Below are 19,045 nucleotides of genomic sequence, written 5' to 3'. Positions count from 1 at the left end.
AAAAAAACAGAAAGAGTCCCTGGCTGCTCCAGCTGAGCAGGTGAGCTTCTATCCCCGGGGCGCATGCTCCATAATTCATCACAGTCCAAGGCCTGACAATGCCCCGTAGACCCTCCAGCAATCCTTCTGTCTATTTTCTCTGGACAAACCCAAGTGCTTTTGGCAGAAACTCTCAGGACTCTTTCCACTCAAGTTCAAGTACAAGGCATCAGCCGAGAGCCCCTTTTGTGAATTTGCTATTAGTTCCAAAAGCAAACCTTGCACCTCCTTGCCCTGAGCCAGCCTTGATGAACCCCTCGCCCCAGCCCAGGGTCGCTTGTATTCAGTAACCACAGCCCTTGAACTCAGAGCCATTCCACAGGCCACAGGTTCTAAGGGAGTACAAAGCGCTGTGTGCTCTTCACGCAGGACTGTGTCTGGGGGAACATCCCGCCTGCTCAGTGCCTGGCACCCCTCCTGCAGGGCTCCCCTGACCTCAGCCAGTGAGCATTTCACCAGCCTGAAGAAACGGAAGTAGGGACCAAAGAAGGACATGCTTATTTCAGCTCCTGAGTCTGGGTTATCCAGGGAAAATAACAGAATGAACACCATTTGGTTGTAATGACTTGGAGACCTTTGCTGTGGAATGTTTTGTGCCTGTCCCTGCACAGGACCAGGAGCCACTTCTGTCCCATTCAGTGACGTGCCCATAATCCACAATGCTCTGGTCCATATGAGGTACAGGGCAGTGTGGAATGATCCCATTGAATCCTCTAGCAGCCCACCCAGCCCAGTACCATTTTACGGACAGGGAACCTGGAGTCCAGAGGGGCAGCAGGCTCAGGACTCAAGCCAGGTAGTTTGGCTCAAAAGCCCATCCTCTCGCTAGCTTGAGAAGGGGACCATCCTCCTGTGGAAATGCTTACTACCGAAAGCTTCCTTTTCCTACCAAGCCCTCTCCCAGCATCTGGCTGGCCATGCCCCTGGAAGCTGGGGGACAGAGAGGCTTGGGGGACAAGTTTTCTTGCAAGACAGGCATGAGCAGGGGACTCTGGGTAAGTGTCAGTCTCCTCTACCTGCAGGACAAAGTCTTATTCTCCCATCCACTTCAGGTCTCTGCTGTAGTAAATGAGTCCTCCTCAGAGAGGCCTTTGCGGCCCCACTCCCAGCATTCCCTGTGCTCCTTTGCCTCTACTCTGTCCCAGTTTTCTCCCCAACAGGATTATCTCTGACACACTGGTGTGTCAACCTCATGAAAGCAGAGCCCTAGTGTTTGTATTTTGTGTCCCCCAAGCCTTTGCACAGTATCTGACTCTTACTAGGTGCTCAATTAACCTGTATAGGACAAATGAAGGGTCCTGTTTTATTAAAATGAACATCGCTATTTACAGATGAGGACTCTGATGCTCAGAGAAGTGAGGAAAGTCACTCAAGGTAACCTCTACCCCTTATAAGTAGGGCCCAGGGGGAGAAAAGAGCCCAATTTTACATACTGCATAATGTCCTGTCATCCAGTACTTCACTGTTAGAAATTTAGATCATTTATCCTCTATAATCAATAACCCCATCACTTCCTTTTTTGTGTGCAGGGTCTCACTACGCAGCTTGGACTCATAGTGATCCTCCTGTTTTCAGCCTCCTCAGTGCTGGGATTACAGGCATGCGCCACCATGCCTTGATTCAGTTGCTAGCTCAGCACACCCAGAGATGGGGCCAGCATGGCATGTGGTACCAGAGTTCAAACCCCAGCCCCTGCATTTGCCTAGGTAGGTGCTTAGTCTGCCGAGCTATCTCACTGGCCCTGACCTTTCTTTTTCTATGTAGCTATTTTCTTATATTTTTATTTTCTCTCTCCTTTCCCCATTTTTACAGTTTCTTTCTCTGTGTTCTGGGGGCTTAGCTCTAAATTGTTAGTACTAACAATAATTTATGCAATCCCACTTTAATTTTGTTTACATTTGCATTGTCAATAACCACAAATCAAAAAAAAAAAAAAAAGACATATATCTCTTTGTTTTCCTGGCTTGTTTGCTCAATATCAGTTATTTAAGAATGTGTTCTTCCCATTCCTGGATTCTTTATCTTGACTTCTCATGTAATCAGTGAGGTTCATATTGGGTTGAGTTGCGTCCTATTTTGTTTTGTTTGAGGATACATAAGTGGCCAGTGGTCTAAGTCTTGCGGAATGTATTTCTGGTACATAAAAGATGCCAGTATTTGACATTTTTCCATTGCAGGAACAATACCTGAACACTGTAGACCGTTCCGCCCACCGTCAGCTGGCTCCATGGCTGTAGGACGGCAGTGAGGCCAAAGGGTCATGGCAGAACCGGTGGGGATAGAAACATGGGGCGGGGCAGAGACATGGTGGAACAAGAGCGGTGGAGACAGAGACGTGGCCAGGTGGGAGGGGGCGCAAACATGAGGGAATGGTGTGGGGGCAGAAACACGGTGGGACAGGGTGGTAGAGGCAGAGGTGTCATGGCAGAATGTGTGGTGAGAGAAGGCTGCTCACCTCATGCAGCCAGGAAGATGAGTGAGAGGAAAAGTGCCAGAGCAGGGACATCCACACCTTTAGCAGGTGGCTCTCAGGGACGTCCTTCTCCAACTGGGCCCAGGCTCCTAACAGCACATTAGTCAAGGAACCCTTCTGTGTGCCAATCTAGGCTCCTACTGTGGATGAGGGCGCCACCCTCATGATCCATCAAATTCCAAAAGCCCCACCTCTGAATACAAGTGACTTTTCTTTTGGGGCACATTTGAGATCTGAACTATAACTAACAGTGCCGTACAGGTGACAGGGACTTAGGAGGAAAGAGAAATCTTGGACCACAATCTGTTTCCCAGAATTGTGACATTGATAGATACTGCTGTGTTGCTTGTTGTGTGTATACTCAGGAGTGTGTACAAAAGTACTTTACTGGGTGATAGTTAACCTAAAATAAAATTTTGACAAATTATTTACTTATAAAACCATCAACCAGATCCTGGTATAAAATATTTCCTCTGTCCCAGAATGTCTCTCTGTGGAATCACAAAATATAGGACCTTGTTCTTGTGCTCAACAACACTGGGTTTGCAGGATTCATCCATGTTGTATACATCATGAGTCCATTCCTTTTCAAAAAAAATTCCCCACTTGAATAGTATTCCATTGGATAATCACATTACAGTTTAATCTGGGCATGGTGGTATATGCTTGTAATCCCAGCACTTGCGAGGCAGAGGCAGGAAGATCCCAAGTTCAATGCCAGTCTGGGTTGCGAAGTAAGATCTTACTTTACAGCAAAACAAAACAAAAATATATGACACAGTTTATCCATCTCTCTGGCTATGAACATTTGGGGAGTATCCAGGCTTGGATTATTTTTAAGTAAATCTTTTTTTCTGAGTACTGGAATTGATCCTAGGGAGTACTAAACTGTATCCTTATTTATTTATTTGTATTTTGAAACACCATCACAATACGTTGCCCATGTTGGCCTCCAACTTGCAATTCTCCTGCCTCAGCCTCCTGAGTAGCTGGAACTACAGGTATATGTCACCATGCTCAGCTGAGACAACCAGTATATCTCCCTGAGTAGATACGTAAGTGTGAAACTGTCAAACCATAGAGAAAATGAGTTGTAGAAAATGACCTGCCTGACAGCTTCTCCGTGCGCTTCTGTCATTTTCCTGTCTACCACTCACACCTGAGAGAGCTGTTTGTTCCTTGTCAAGATTTGGAGTGGTCAGGACTAGAAGTTCTTATTCTGTTTGGTTTAAGCCATTATGAATGGAAAGAGATTACTCCTTCTGTTCTTCATGTGTTTCTCTGGGACTTACAACATTGAAAGTCTTTCCTTGTGCTTTCGGTCATGTGGCTGTCACCCTCATAAAATGCCTGGTCAGCCCCTCTTTGGCTGTTTTATGTCTTTGGCTTTTTATAGTGAGCATTCAGTATATTCAAAAATTTGAGAAAACCCTCCTCATGTCCTCTATAAAGATTGCCTGAGTGGTTGTTATTTAGTGAGGTTCTTTTGGTCTATTCCTTTGGTTTTTGTTTCTTATCTCTAAAATTGCCTGACGCTGATGATTACTACATTTACCTAGAAATCACCGAGCTCAACCAATTATATCCTCACGATGGTTTCTATTTTACCGTTATTTTTCTCTCTTGCTCTGTGTCCCTTTCAGTATTTCTTAGATTGGTCCCAGTGTACCTAACATTATGTGCAGCCTGTTGATTCTCTCAGGCCCAGCAAAAACCAGGAGTGGGAAACTGAGATTTGCGTCCCTGAATGGCTCTGGGATGAGATTCCAGGCAGCTGAGAGGACAGAGTGGTGACCAGTGTCTGAGGTGACTGCGGACTGAGACAGATAGCTAAGTCTGGCTTCTTCCCAGGACAGCAGCCACATATCAGACCCCAGCTAGGATTCCCCTAAATACGGCGGCCCTTACTAAGTGGCCCCAAGAAGCACCTGTGGTACTGACATGGCTGCATCTGTTTAAATTGGCCTATGTTTCTGCTACATAACAATCCCAGTCATCTTGGAGATTGGGTACACATAGTGCATCTTAATCATTTTCTCTCCCCTCCCCACCCCCAGCACAAGTCCCCTCCCTGAGACCACTGTCCTTCTGTTGAATCTTACCCACACGCTGCTCTGCAGTGGGTACCAATCTTCTCTAGCTCCCATGACAAAAGCTTTCGCTGGGTTTTGTGTTCCTTTGGTAACTCAGAAGATGTCTTAGACAGGGACACACATAAACCCTGCTGACAAAGTCCTCATCTAACCCAGAAGTCCTTTTCCTGTTCCCTGAAGCCACACAAAGCCGACATCTAATTAAATAGAGATCAGATCTCACCTGGAAACACACTCCTTGTATTTTATTATATAGTCTGGGAGCCTCTTATTAAATCTAAATTGCACATATAACTAAGTGTATCGTAGATGTTTAATCCTGGCCTCAGGCCTGTTTTTCTGCCAGAACTGAGGCAGCTCTAGCTTTTGAGATAAGAGAACAGTGACGCAGAGGCTCTGTGGCCTCGGAAGGGCCATGTGTTTACAATAAGGAGGACGGAAACATCTAGTTTTCTCTGTGTGTGCAGGGCTTCTGGGGCCCTTGGTCTCACCCGGGATCCCCCAGGACCCAGCCTCTGTCACTGGCCTCAGAACCTCGGAGACTTTAGCCCGGACACCTGATATGTTAGCCCAGCCAAATATATGGGTCCCGGCCTAGAGCTGCTTCTTGGTCTGTCTGTGCCTACTAAATCCTGCCCCCTACCACTCAGAATGGCACCTTCCTTGCTGGTCTTCAACACATTTCACATTCTGTATCTCAGTAGAAGTGTTAACTCCTCCACAGCACTGATGCCCTCCCCAAGCTCCTGCCACATCGGCACAGGACTCCAGCTTCCCTACCCTTGCACTTGTCACCAAACGTGGCAGATTCAGGAGGATCTGTCTCCTGAACTGTGAGGGGAGAGAGGGTGAGGAGGTGATGTTGTCATCTTTGTGCCCTGAGTTGGTTCAGTGTCTGGCACATTTTAGGGGGCCATTAACAGTTTCTGAATGGATGAGTGGAGGAAGGCTAAGTGGAATAGAGAGGTGAATAAATGAATGAATGGATGGAAAGATGGATGGATGGATGGATGGATGGATGGATGGACAGATGCATGGACAGATGAGGGGTGGGTGGATGGATGGATAGGTGGATGGATGGTTGAATGGATGAATAGTCTGACTGGCAGATAGACCAAAAGAAGAATGAATAGATGGATAGAAGGAAAATGGAAGTGTGGGTGAATAGATGGATGGACAGATGGATGGTGCAAAGAGTGGAGAGAAAAGGGGGACTTGTACAGGAGGAGCTGACCATGGAGGCTCCGATTCCATCTCAGGATGACAGACGCATCACCCACCTTGCCCTGCAAGACAGGCTTTACCCATTTCACAGATGTGCACAGTGAGCCCTGAGAGTGGGCCCAGCTCCCAGAATGCCAATATCTTCCCTGTACTCCATCTCCTGCTCCCCCCCTAGCTGGGCCATGGTCACCAGACCAGACCAGGCTCTGAGTGTACCCATGCTCCATGGCAAATGCGCCCTTGACACCTTGTGCTACAGATGAGGAAGCGGGTTCTGACTGGTGCAGCGAGGGCTACACAGCCAGCATGACGCAGAGCTGGGACGTGAATTGATATCTTATCTGCATCCTTTTATTCTCAGAAGAACCTGGTGAGTTGGGTGGCATTATCGCCACCTGAAGGTCAGAGAACTGTCACCCAGACAGGGAAGGCCTGTGCCAGCTGCAGCTGGTTCAGGACCCAACATGTGGTCCACACATTGCCAGCATCGTGGCCGTGTTTGGGTGCCTTCTGATGGAGGGGTTCCCCAGGGGAGAGTTTAGGGAGGAGCAAATGGCTGGAGCCACCGGTGTGGGAGGAGATAGTCAGGGAGGAGCAGAGACTGAGGCTTCTGAGGAGGAGCAGAGGGGGAGCCGGAAGTAGAGGGGGCAGCCCAGGCAGTGCTGTGAGGCTAAAGGAAGAAGGGTCTGTGCCAGGTCGGGTCCTCGAGGGCCACTGGCACCGCAGAAGGCACAAAGGGCGCTTGTGAAGCGCAGCCCCTGGCCCCAAGAGATGGCTGCGGCCGGGCTGGGGCAAGGCCGTGAGTCTGTGCTTCTGCCTGCTCTTGTTCAGCATCCAGCAGCTAATCCAGGCATGGGCACTGAGAGCCACGGCATAGCCCACACTCCTCCCTCCTCTCTCCGTGCTCGCCTGCCCTTATGCCTCCACTTCGCTCTTTTGGAACTGAGGTTGGATCTACCTCCCGCCAAGTGCAGGATCCTTTCCCTTTCCCTGTACAGTGCCAGGTGGGCTTTCGCAAGCTCCCCATCACCCACCATCCAAACCAGGATGCGGGCTGCTGCGGCACCAGCTAGCCCTCCCTCGTGCCCCCTACAGGTAACCTGTATTCTGACTCAGCTACACTTGTGCCCCTTGGATGCTATTATACAGGCGGGAGAACAGAGGCTCAGAGAGGTTGTCATTTGCCCCAAATTCCACAGTCCCTAAGAGGCAGCCTTGGACAAGTGGAACCCAGAGACCCTGTCCTTGCTTTCCTATCTCCCAAGGAGACTTGGCCATCCAGCAGGATAGGCCATTGGTGTTTGTTGATTGGCTGAATGAAGCGAACCCCTTCAAAGCCCTTGTCTCGCTGGCCTTTGGAAAGCCCTTAGAAAGGGTCCTGAGGCACTGGCAAACCCATTTAAAAAAAAAAAGTACAATATCTCTTCTTCCTTCGTTTTCTGAAGAGGAACAGAGAGGCAGAGGAAGGACAGAGGGGAAATGGCCTAATTATAAATGAAGAAGGGCGTGGAATTAGTGATGACTCAATTTTTAAATTGCCATTTGACAAGAACAAGGGAGAGCTGAGCTCAGGACAATTAGGAAGTAATGAAGAGTTTAAAAAACAGAGAGAGAAGCCGGGAAGGGATCATCCAGGAAGGCCAGGGTGAGAAGACCGTGGGCTCAGGGCCAGGTGGGGGTGGAGGTCACCGAAGGGCGGGTGCAGGAGAGGCTTGGTCTAGTTCTACCACCCCGGGCCAGCCGGTGCCTTCTCCCACCTGGACCCCTGTAAGGACCCCTAGGCGTCTCCCAACTTCTTCCCTCCCCCAGCAGGACAGGTGACTGGCCTCACCTCGATCCACGTCCTGCTGTAGCTTTCCGGTCTACATCAGCAAAACATAATTACCCCAGGAACCAGGGTTCGATCCCCAGCACTGCACACAGTGCCGGCCCTGCCCCCAGGCAAGCTGAGCTCACCACCGTGTCCAGGCATGGTGGCGCACGCCTGTGATCGCAGCACTGGGGAGGCTAAAAACAGGAGGATCACTCTGAGTCCAGCTGCCTAGTGAGACCCTGTACCAAATACATTTTATTTTATTTTATTTTATTCTGGTGGCACCAGGGATTGAAGCAAATACATTTTTAAAAAAATTTTTAAACAACCCATAAATGCCTGACTGTGATTCCCAAGTTCTCGTCCAAGTTGCAGCGAGGATGCAACAGTCCAGCCACGTGGGCCCCACTCCAAACGTGTCAGGATTCTGGTCACCTCAAAACATGCCATGCTTGCTTCAGCCTCAGGGCTGTGACCCTTGCTGTTCCCTCTGCCTGGACCACCCCATCCACACACAGGGGGTGGGGGCTTCAAGTCAGAGCACTGTCACAGAACAGCCACTCTGGGGAGGTCCCTCAACCCACAGCATGGCTTCTAGTTGGCTTCAGTTCAATTGTTTGCTTTTACGCTGTTGGTTCCTCCTCTGCGCTCCGAAGGCAGAGACTGTGGATTCTGTCTCCAAAGCAATGAGTGGGAGGTTGGAGAATGCAGCCACCTAACAGATGGCTCGAGCTCTGGCTCAGGCACAGACAGACCCAGGAGGCCAGGGTCCCGGTCCCTCTCAGATCTGCTTCACTTGCAGGCAGACGTTGGTTCTGCCACCTCGTCCCCTTCCGGAGAAGGAAAGGCTTTGCTTTCTGTCACCTCAGTCAGAACTGTACCTCTTTATTCACCCGAGTCTTTACTGAGGACTTATTCTGTCCAGGACACTGCTATCTAAGAACTGAGGAGACCTCAGTAAACAGGACAGTGTCCTTGCACCTTGGAGCTTACATTCCAGCATGGGGGACAGGTAACCAAGAGGCTGGGGACCCTCAGTCCCTGAGGCCATGACAGCAGGGGTGGAGAGGAGAGGATGGGAAGAGGCAGGGCGGACTCAGCTGGGGGTGTGGCCTTGATTTCCCTGTGTGAAGCCTCCCGCTCCTCTTCAGACAATCTCAGGACAATGGGAGTAGGGGTAAAATTGCTCCCCCAAAGGGCTCAGGTTCAGGAGGCAAATGCACAGGCGCCATGGCAAAGATGCTGGGCAGCAGGCAGGTGGTGGTCGCAGCTGGCCGCACAGCTTAGCAGAGGGATCTCACCACTCAAGTGAATCACAGGTATCAGGGTCCACCACGCGGTATCACAGCACCCACAAGCACAAGTTCTTGACTCCAGATGCCTCAGAGTCCAGGCTGGGGGTCCTCATAGAAAGCACCCCTGTCCGTAGCTGGCCAAGTTTCCTGAACAGGAAGGAGGGTTGGAGTCACCGTACCTGCCTGGGTCTGAGCTCACCATCCTTCATTTTAACCGCATCATGTCTGATGCCATGCAGCTGCTACAGGTGGGACGTGGCAGCTAGGATGGGGACAAATTACTGCCCCACCTGCATCTTGGGAAAATTTTTTCCAACCTTCAGCTCTAAGACTGCCCTTCAGGGTGCATTGCTTTTGTGTCTCAGTAGGGTGAAAGTTGAGAAATGCAATTACAAGCAGAGGGAATATTTTCTGTGGTGTCTTAGTTACTTTTCTCTCCTTGGTGGGACAAAATACCCAACACCCAAATTTAAGGAAGGAAAGGCTTATTTAGCTCACAGTTAGTGGAGATTTCAGTGCATGCTTCACTGGCTCCAAGGCAGTGAGGCACACGGCAGAGGGCAGCAGTTCATGGCGGCAGAAAACAGCAGAACAGTGGGAGCAAATGGGAGGAGCCGCGGCAGCAATGGCTACAAAGAACAAGTCTGTCTCCCTTAAGTTGCGTTCAGGCTGTCTGCCCCAGGCTGGGCGTAGCACTCACACCCGTGATCCCGGCAGCACTCACACCCATAAGCCCAGCACTGGATCATGAATTAATTGTAAACTCTAGAAATCTGCCCCATAACAGCATGAGGCTTTGGGGGACAACTAGACATAAACCAGTGTATCTGGGAAGAGGAGCTCCCAGAACGGGTTGTGTCCAGGGAGGAGGCCAAGTTTGGGAGTGTGTTTTGTCATTATCACTTGAAAAGCTATTGGGAGCTTCCCCATTACTGGGAGTCCATCCAAAGCCCCAAATTAGAGACCAAGAAATCAGATGTTGCCTTCTCCTCAAAATGACCCTTGGGACAAGAATGTCATCTGGTTTGGTAATGACCACCTAGGCCACAATGCTGAGAGCAGATTCAGGGGCATTCGGGGAGTGTGCCGTGATCCATTAGTAATGTCTGCCAGGGGTACAGGAGGTGTGATGTGCACACACACTTGATATTTACCACACCTGATCACAGGACTCACTAATGTTGCACATTGTAGGGGGAAATACCCAGCTAGAAACAGACAGGGTGCAAACCTTACTTCTGCACTTCCACCCTCTCCTCCCATATCCGGGCAGCATCAGGTAGTGAGCATTCAGAAAGGAGGGAGGAAAGATTCTGAAATAACTTGGATCCAAGGAATGCAGTGGGGAGTTGAAAGTCAAGCCCAAAGCTTCCAGAACTGCAGGTGTAAGCTTGCCTGGCTTTATACAGCCTCCCTGGAAAACCCCTTGGTGTGGTGGTTAAGAGCATGATTTTTGGAGCTGGAAAATATGAGGTTAAAGCCCTGCTCTCCCAAGTGCTGACCATGTGAAGTCACTGCTCTGTGCCTCAGTTTCCTCATCTGTAAAATGGGAGTGGGCATAGTGTCTTCCCCAGAGGATCGATGCGTGAGCTCATTGAGACTTAGTGACACTGCTAGCTTTGTCCCGCACATCAAGAGAACTGGCCCACACCTGCCTCTCTGCAGGTCTGTGCTGGGCACTGTTATTTGTGTCACCATACCCTCAGGATAACAGGGGACATTGAAATCACCCCAGAAGAGATTTCCATTGCTCCTTCCAGGGGACGTGTCCCTCCATGGCCAGAGGTTGGAGGGCATCCGAGCCTGCTGGGCAATTGCATGCAGAAGTCTTGGCATCTCATCTGGGCAGATGGTGTCCCCAGGGACCATCATCCATGACCACAACAGCAGGACCTTGCCACTTCCCATCGTAATGCCCCTGTAATCAGCCAAGAAACCCACAATTCGATATTTGGAAATAATTAACCCAGTTCATGGCCTCCGGAACATCAATTAATGTGGATGTGGCCATAAATTATGGGGAAGCAGGGACAAACACGAGGGCTGAAGTCACAGCTGCTGACCTCTGGCTCAGATGAGATTCCCCCAGGAAGAGGCTGACAATGGGAAGGGGCCCCGCCTCTGCAGCCACACAGGTGGAGTCACGTGCCACTAGGGTCCTCCAGGGACCCACACCAGAAGACTTTGGCCAGGCCACTGAGCCTAATCCAAGGGTAGGGGGAGGCAGACCTGGGCAGCCAGAGGTCAGCCAGGCCATGGTGTCTGATCCCTGACCCCGCACAGGCCTGTCCACGAGGCCTCCATCTGCAGGGAAGATGCCCAAGCCCAGATCTCCAAACTTTCCAAAGCAGCCTCAGCTTTGGGCGACCCTGAGACAAGGCAGCCCTGATGCCCTCCTGCAGCCTATACCTGACAGGAGGCAGGCAGGTGGGGAGGCGGGTGCTGAGAGGCCAGGATGAGGTCTATTTGGAACCTCACTTGGCCACACAGAGGCCCTGCCTGGACATGAGTTTCCACCTGTCCCAGCTTTGCTTCACAGATACACAATGTGGAGATTTTCTTTTTCAAAATGGACAAGGGTTTTATCAACAGTAACTGGCCAGTGAGGCCTGTAGCAGGTGGTTGCTACAACAGCAGCTCATAGAGAAACAGCAGACAGTCAGAAGTGCCCAGAGCCCCCAGAACCCAGAATGTCTCCCTCCCCAACCAAGGAAAGGGCATAGTCGCCGCGCTCTGTTCCAAGCCCACTCGCGTGCCTCTTGGCAGCCTCTGATCCTCACTGGCTGCAGGCCGGAGACATCAGCTGCTTGCCGTGTGGGCCTCTGCAGAAGGCGCTCACTGCCTGGCACCAGCTTCCTCCCAGGGCGAGAGCTCCAAAGCAGGAAGGGCAAAAGGACACGAGAAGATGGAGCCACGGGCATCTCATCTCCTGATCTGGGACATGGTATCTGTGGCTTGCGCTGTATCCTTCTCATCAGAAACAAGTCAGGTGAAGGAGCCTGGAGGGTGCAAGAGTGACCACGTGAACACAGGAATCAGGTCTCACCAGGGTCCTCCATCCACCTGCCCGGAGACACCATTTGCATCCTTACCCAGTTAAGTGCTTTGTAAGCGTCATCCTGTGTCATCTCACTAGGTCCTGCAAGGTTGCGCATTAATCCCCTCTTGCTTGGGAAGAGAAGAATATGTGATTACCCAACAGGGAAAGGTGAATTCCTTCCTTAAAAAATTAAAGAATGCAGGATACCGATAGGCAAAAAAAAAAAAAAAGTCGTCAGAATACATTACTTTGTGTGTGTGTGTGTGTGTGTGTGTGTGTGTGGTACAGGAGATTGAACCAAGGGCCTTTGCACAGAGCTACACCTCCAGCTCTTTTCATTTCTCAGGGTCTTATTAAATTACTGAATCTCTCAGGCTGGGCTGAAACTTTCAGTCTTCCTGTCTCAGCCTCCCAAGATACTGGGATGACAGGTGTGTGCCATCACGCCCTGCTTGCTTACTCCTGTCTTGTAGGTGAAAGAGCTGGAGCTCAGAGAAGTGAGGTGCGTGCCTAGAAATCAGGAGATGCTGCTGGCATGGGAACCATGCTTTCACCTTGGGTGTCTCCCTCCAGGAAGGCCAAGCCGCTGTCTTTGGGGTGCAGCCACGGGCAGTCCTGGCTGTGCTGAACTTGGAAAGCTAAATGTCTGATTAATGGGGCCAGGAAGCCAGTATCCTGGCTGGTCAAGGGAACCTTGCACACAAACCATAATTCAGTAATGCGATTTCCTTGCCCAAGGCAGGCCGCATGTTCTGGGTCAGAGATGCAAACTTCCTTAGCCTGTGTGGCCTAAGCTGTCTGGAGATGCAAAGGTACTTGGTGATTTTAGCCAGAGTTGTCCAGGTGGGTTACAGTCTTAACCCCAGAGCTGAGACCACTGGGAGAAAGCTGCCTCAGATGCTTACAAGTAGCAGAGCCCAGGAGTACCATGGGAGGCAAAGCAACAGGCCTGTGCTGATCCTGACCCTGGCGAGCTCATAGCTTTGTAGACATACACAGAAATCATGCCCCAAATGGATAAGGATGCCTGTGCCCACCGTGTCTTGCCGCCTCTACCATGATCTGACTGGACACCCTCAGCAAGCCACAAAGCCCCGCTAGACCCCTGCCTCCTACCTCATAGAATAGAAGTGATGGCGACCCAACCTCGCAGGACCACCAGGAGGAAGGGAAAACACTGCACAGCGTCTGACACACAGGAGGGGCTTCGAGTGTGGGGTGTGGCATGAGCTTGGTCCCCTCTGTGCCTGGCACTCACTTGGCCCTGAGGCAGAAGTTTTGGGAGGTGCCAGGTTCAGCATTTCATCCATTCTCAGGGCTTATTTCTAAAGAAAGCTTTGGCCAAAAGAGCCCCTCCCTGGGCAGCAGAGGTGGGTTTCAGCCACTTTAAAGGACAGAGGGTCCCCAACATCTGACAGGCAGCCAGAGTGGGCCTGGTTAGGAGCGGCTCTGGCCTCTCATGAAAGAGGGATGCCGAGAGCCCATGAGAAGTGAATGATGACTGTAGATGTCATCCTTACATGTGCCTTGGGACCCCTCTGTGTAACCTGCTGCAACTCTTCTTTTGTAGAAAACCCTGAGAGAATGCATTTGCCGCTTGATCTTGGGAGAAGGACTTAGCTTCTCTGAGTTTCACAAAATGGTATCCCCAGCAGCACCACAGAGTTCCGTAAGGACTCAAAGGTGACATGTAGGTCACAGTGCCTGGGGCTTGACATTAGTCCTCAGCTAATGGTAGTTCCTGTTGCTGGCCAGAACCCGGCTTGCTTCCGCAGGGTGATTCTGTACCTCACAGAGGCCACCTTGGGTCCACGGAGGGAAGGCAGGCACGCATCTCTAGGAGCAAATCCAGGAGAAGCAGCATTTCCCAGCCACTCACGTAGAGAGGAGGGAACAGGCCTGGGTCTCTGAAGGCTTGCAGTAGGAGGGGACAGGTACATGACCTTGCCCTTGCCCCTCTGCCCATCCCGTCTGAGAGCAGCGTGTCTCTGCTTAAAGCAGTCTTGGTATTTTCCTTGCTGCTTGGCAAAAAGGACAAAAGAAGCTGTCCTCCTAGTCCAGTATCTGTCAGTTTCCTAGGGATAGCACTGAAGCAGGAGCAGACATGTGACAGAGAGATAAATGACCTCATAGTCACGGCCAATGCTGATCACAAGAGTCCATGGGCGCTCTCAGCCCAGGACAGAGGCCTGACGTGGGCCTCTGTGCATGTTTCCCTGGTACACAAGATGCGCTCTCTTCCCCGGCCTCAGCCTCCTGGACCAGTGACAAGCTCAGCACGCAGGGCCACCAGCAAAGCCCTCTCATCCGCCAGGAGGGGCCGCCTGTCGTGTTCAGGGCCTGCTGGCTGCAGATGGCCAGATATTAAATTCTGCTCAGCTTCCCATCTGGCAGCGGCTCTGGCTAGCCAGGATGAGTCCCCACGGGCCAGATATGGGCTCTGGACAAGCCACTCTGCCCACACCAGACCCTCCAGTGACCCTCTGACAGGGCTGTATTCAGCTAATCAGGAAGCCTCATCCCTCCAGCTAGCAGGAGGGAGCACACCTCCCAGTCTGCTCCCCAGAGCTTGGCATTGGATCAACCGGGTTCATGCCCTCCTCAGCCTCAGTTTCCCCCTCTGTGATCCCCATGTCACAGGGCTACCAGTAAGATGAAGAAAGAAAAGACACAGACAACAGGGTCTCTCAGCCCCAGTGCTACTGATCTGCTAGCCTACATCATTTGGCATGGAGGCAACTGCCCTGTGGATCCCAAGTATCACTCCCAAGTCCTACCCTCCATCTGCCCCAGTTGTGACAACCAAAAATGTATCTAGACATTGCCAAATGATCCCCAAAGGACAGGGACAACCTCCTGATGGTTGCTAATGCAGGGTATTTGCTGCAGTGCCTGGGACTTGGTCAGGACTTGGTAGATGTAGCTGATACCTCCAATAGCTGTTTTCAGAAAGTAAGGAGTGAGTGTGACTGTAGGGTGCTCATGACATGGCTGGGCATATGACAGGTACCCAAGAATTAATCAGTTATCCTTGCTGTCTTCACAGGTCCTTTCTGGTCTCTCCAAGACTGGGGGGACCAAAGGTGTGAAATCTACATGTGGTTCAATATTCATTCATCAAACATGCGGAGAGCTACACAGCAACCAGGGATAGATTGCTGGATGGCTTGGTGCCGAGGCAGGGAAAAGAAGGGGATGGGTGAGGAAGAACTAATTGTTACCATCATCATCACCACTTGTTGTTTGTCCCAGTGCTGTTATTGTCCTTATCATCTGCTAATATTTAGTGGCTTCCTCCTCTATTTCAGGTAGTACGCTAAGGACTTTAAACATATGAGCTGGGGAACCCCAGAGCTGCCGCCTCTTGCTATTTCTGTGTTCCAGGGCACATACATCTGGGTCCCCTTCACTTGGTGGAGGAATTTCCCCAGGCTACTGGAGCCTGGGCAGGGAAGGATTAATGTCCCACGAGAGGCAGGGAGGTCTGGGCCAAGCTTAGAGCCTGAAGCTCAGAAGCCCCTCACTGTCACTCTGTAGGGCAACTGAGCCTTGGGGGATCTGCAGTGGTAGATATGGCACAGCTCCTTGGCCGTACTGAAACAATCCCTACAGCCCACCCGTCGATGCCCACTGTGCCCCACAGCCTCTCCCCAGTTGCTGGTGCCCGCATCTGCCTGTTCCCCTCCTAATCTCATGATCCCCAGAGCAATCTCCCAAAAGTTTCTGGATCATCTTCCGGGGACATCTGCCAGGTCTGGGACAGAGAAGGCTTCTGGGATGCAGAAACATCAATGCAAAATCCAGGAAAGTCCTGGATAGCCAGCAAGGGTGGTCCATCCACCTGTCCCTCCCAGGGTCACTCACACCCTCGCAGGTCTCTGTGGCTTCGTCAGCACAGTGGCCACACCCACACCACCGCGTAGGGAGCAGGTACATGGCCAGACAACTGTTCAGCAAAGCCTGCCCACCTGGGAAATACAGGCAGGAAAACCCAAGAACTGGGAGGTCCCAAGAGAGGCAGGAATCTTCCCCGCATACCTGGAAGATCAGCAACAGAGCTGGGACCAGCGGAGTTCAGATCCAATTTTTAAGTATAGATTGGGCTTTGGAGATAGCTCAGCAGACTAAGCACCTGCCTAGGCAAGTGCAAGGACCCAGGTTTGATCCCCACTACCACATACTATGCTGGCCCTGTCCCAGGTGCACTAAGCCAGCCACCAAGACTGGGCATGGTGACACACACCTGTAATCCCAGTACCGAGGAGACTGAAACAGGAGGATCACTAGGAGTCTGAGCTGCATAGTGAGACCAAATACATAAAACTTTTTTAAAACTTTAAAAAAGATAAAGTATCGACGAATGATCATCAGTGAGGTGTGCCGGGGCTTACGAAATCCAGCCTTACGTTGAACAATTCCCTGACTTTCTGTCTCCGAACGCTCACCCTGACCACACAAGGTGGTACTTTTACTACCACGACCATGTTATGGAAGGGGAAACTGAGGCACGAACGCATTCAGTCACTTGCCCTTGGGCATCCAGCTTGGAAAGTCAGGACTCCAGCCTGAGAAGTCAGACCCCACAGTTACGGGAGGTGATGCTGCACCACACTGCCCTGCCTCCCTCAGGCTGCCTCCTGCCTTGTCCCTGGTGGTGTTACTCTCAACAAGCAAGAGTTGCAAAGTGCTGCAGTCTGAGGCTCCCCCTTGGAAGTGGGCAATGCCTACCTCAGATGGTGACTTTCCCAAGGTGGCATTTCAGCAGCTGCAGGAAACTACAGTTCTGATGTCCCCCAGCAGGGTAGGGAGCTACTCTCTGTCACACCCAGCATCCCGAGGGATAGAGGCAGGAGACAAGAAGCAGGCAGGCAAGGAGGGATGGCCTCCATTCACTCCAAACTCCTCTTCCCTTTTTGTTGTTTTGTCTTTAGTTGACCCATAATCAAAGGGCCGACCAAATAGCTCAGCGGATTAAAGCACTGCAAGCAGGCACAGGGGCTGGGGGTTCAATCCCCGGGCCTGCCATGCTGGTCCCACCCCCAGGGCGCACTGAGATAGTGATTGAGACTGGGCGTGGTGGTGCTCGCCTGTAATCCCAGCTCTTGGAAGGCTGTAAACAGGCGGATCACTCCGAGTCTGATCCAGTAGTGAGACCCTGAACACTCTGCACACTCTTCCCTAAAATAAAAAATAATAATAATAATAATTGATGCATATGCTTGTGGGGTGTACTGTGATGTTTTGATACATGCACACATGTGTAATCGCAGATGCACATAGCGGGTGACCAGCGCATCCACCACCTCCTGGGATTGTCATCTTGTGAGCATCCGGAAGCCACCCTTCTGGCCAGTTAGCAGCACTCAGAACATGATGGTAACTGCAGTCACCCCACTGCACCTAGAACAGCGCTTGTTGTGTTCTCCTACCTATACTCCCTCTCCCTTGGCCTGGCGCACTGCCTTCCACTGTCCCTGGCACTGAGACTTGGTGAGGTGTTGGAGGATCATTCAGGAACATGACACAGAGGAGGTGGGGACATGCTCTAGGAAGCCAAGAGCAGTGTGAGCTACCCTGGGCTGGAGGTGAGCCTGGGGGCCCTGGAGACACAGCGGGGCCACCTCACACCAAGCAGGGAGGATAGCGTCTGGGAAGAGGTAGTGTGTCCTCTGGCCTCTGGCATCTAAAGGATGAGTTGGGTTTAACCAAGTAAGAGTAGATGGAAAGATATTTGGGCCTAAAGAGGACCCATGCAAGGCCCGGGAATGGGAGACAGGAGCCCATTCCCGCAACACCAATTGCTAGGGAAGGGGTGGGGCTGCAGGGGTGGGTAGGGGCCAGACCAGGTGGCCAGGGGGCTGGAGGTTTGCACTTTAAGAAGACCCCTTGAGCTCTGTGTGCAGAATAGATTGGATGGGTGGGAGGAAGCCGGTGGTGACTTGGGATGGGATCTTCTTGGTTCTCTGATTACCTTCAATATTTACCACAGAGGATGGAAGAATGCAAGAAAGGAAGAGAAAAATGGAGGAGAGGAAGGAGGAAGGGAGGAGGGAAGGAAAGGAGAGAGGACGGGAGGAAGGGAGGGAGCCCACGGCAGAGACAGAATCAAGAACCCAAGTCCCAGAAGGGAATATCTCAACTTAGAATGTGAAAAAAAAAATTCAATAATTAAAATTGTCAAGGCTGGGAAGAAACTCCCTATAAAGGTACGAGTTCTATGCAAGCCCAACCTGGGATGGATTGAAAGGGGTAAACAGCAGTATTAATATTCCACATTTGTCCATGTGTCACATTTCCTAAAACAGTTCCTTGTACCTCGTCTCCTTCCATCGTCATAACAAGCCTGTAATTTGAGCATCATCCTAAGCATTACTGTCTTTGCACAGATAAGGAAATTCCAAACCAGAGACAGTTAATGACTTTCTCATCTAGCAAGAAACAGAACTGGGGCTGAAAGCCTTTCAATTCCAAGTTCCCTGTTCCTTCCAGAGAACTTCAGTTGACCTCTGAGGTTGCTCCTGAGGCAGAAATGGCAGTGTTCTTGGTCGGAGACACTCCTGCCTGACAGAAACCTGCACTGACAGTGCAAAATATTATGGAAGCTTCAATCCAGCAACAGGCTCCTCGGGACAGGCAGAGCAACGCGGCGGAAACACAGTAGACCATGAGCCACCACGCTGGCCTCTGGCAGGCTGCGTGGTCTTTGCCAGTTCATCTGATCTCGCTGGGCTTCAGTTTCCTCATCTATACGGGTGATAAAAAATATGATGAGCGTTTAAGATTTTCCTGTGAAGTTTATTGCACTAAAAGGACACGTTGCCGTTAATTCTCCTCAGACTTCGCCCCCTCTTTCTGAACGCTCTTAGCACTTCCTCCTTGCTTCTTGAAACGGTTCTCAAAGTCCTTTCATGTCTTTAGTTGTGTGTTCATGGCTGCCTCAGGGCCCCAAATTGATTCAAAACGTTTACAGTTCATGCTCATGTTGAGGTTGGGAGAGAACTAGAAGTCACATGGTGTCGGATCTAGTGGACAAGGTGGATGAGGACACCATGAAGTTACAACTTGCCT

This window comes from Octodon degus, unplaced genomic scaffold, assembly GCF_000260255.1.
Source record: "Octodon degus isolate 3935 unplaced genomic scaffold, OctDeg1.0 scaffold00079, whole genome shotgun sequence".
NCBI classification, from domain to species: Eukaryota; Metazoa; Chordata; class Mammalia; order Rodentia; family Octodontidae; genus Octodon; species Octodon degus.
This window is presented reverse-complemented; position numbering follows the sequence as displayed.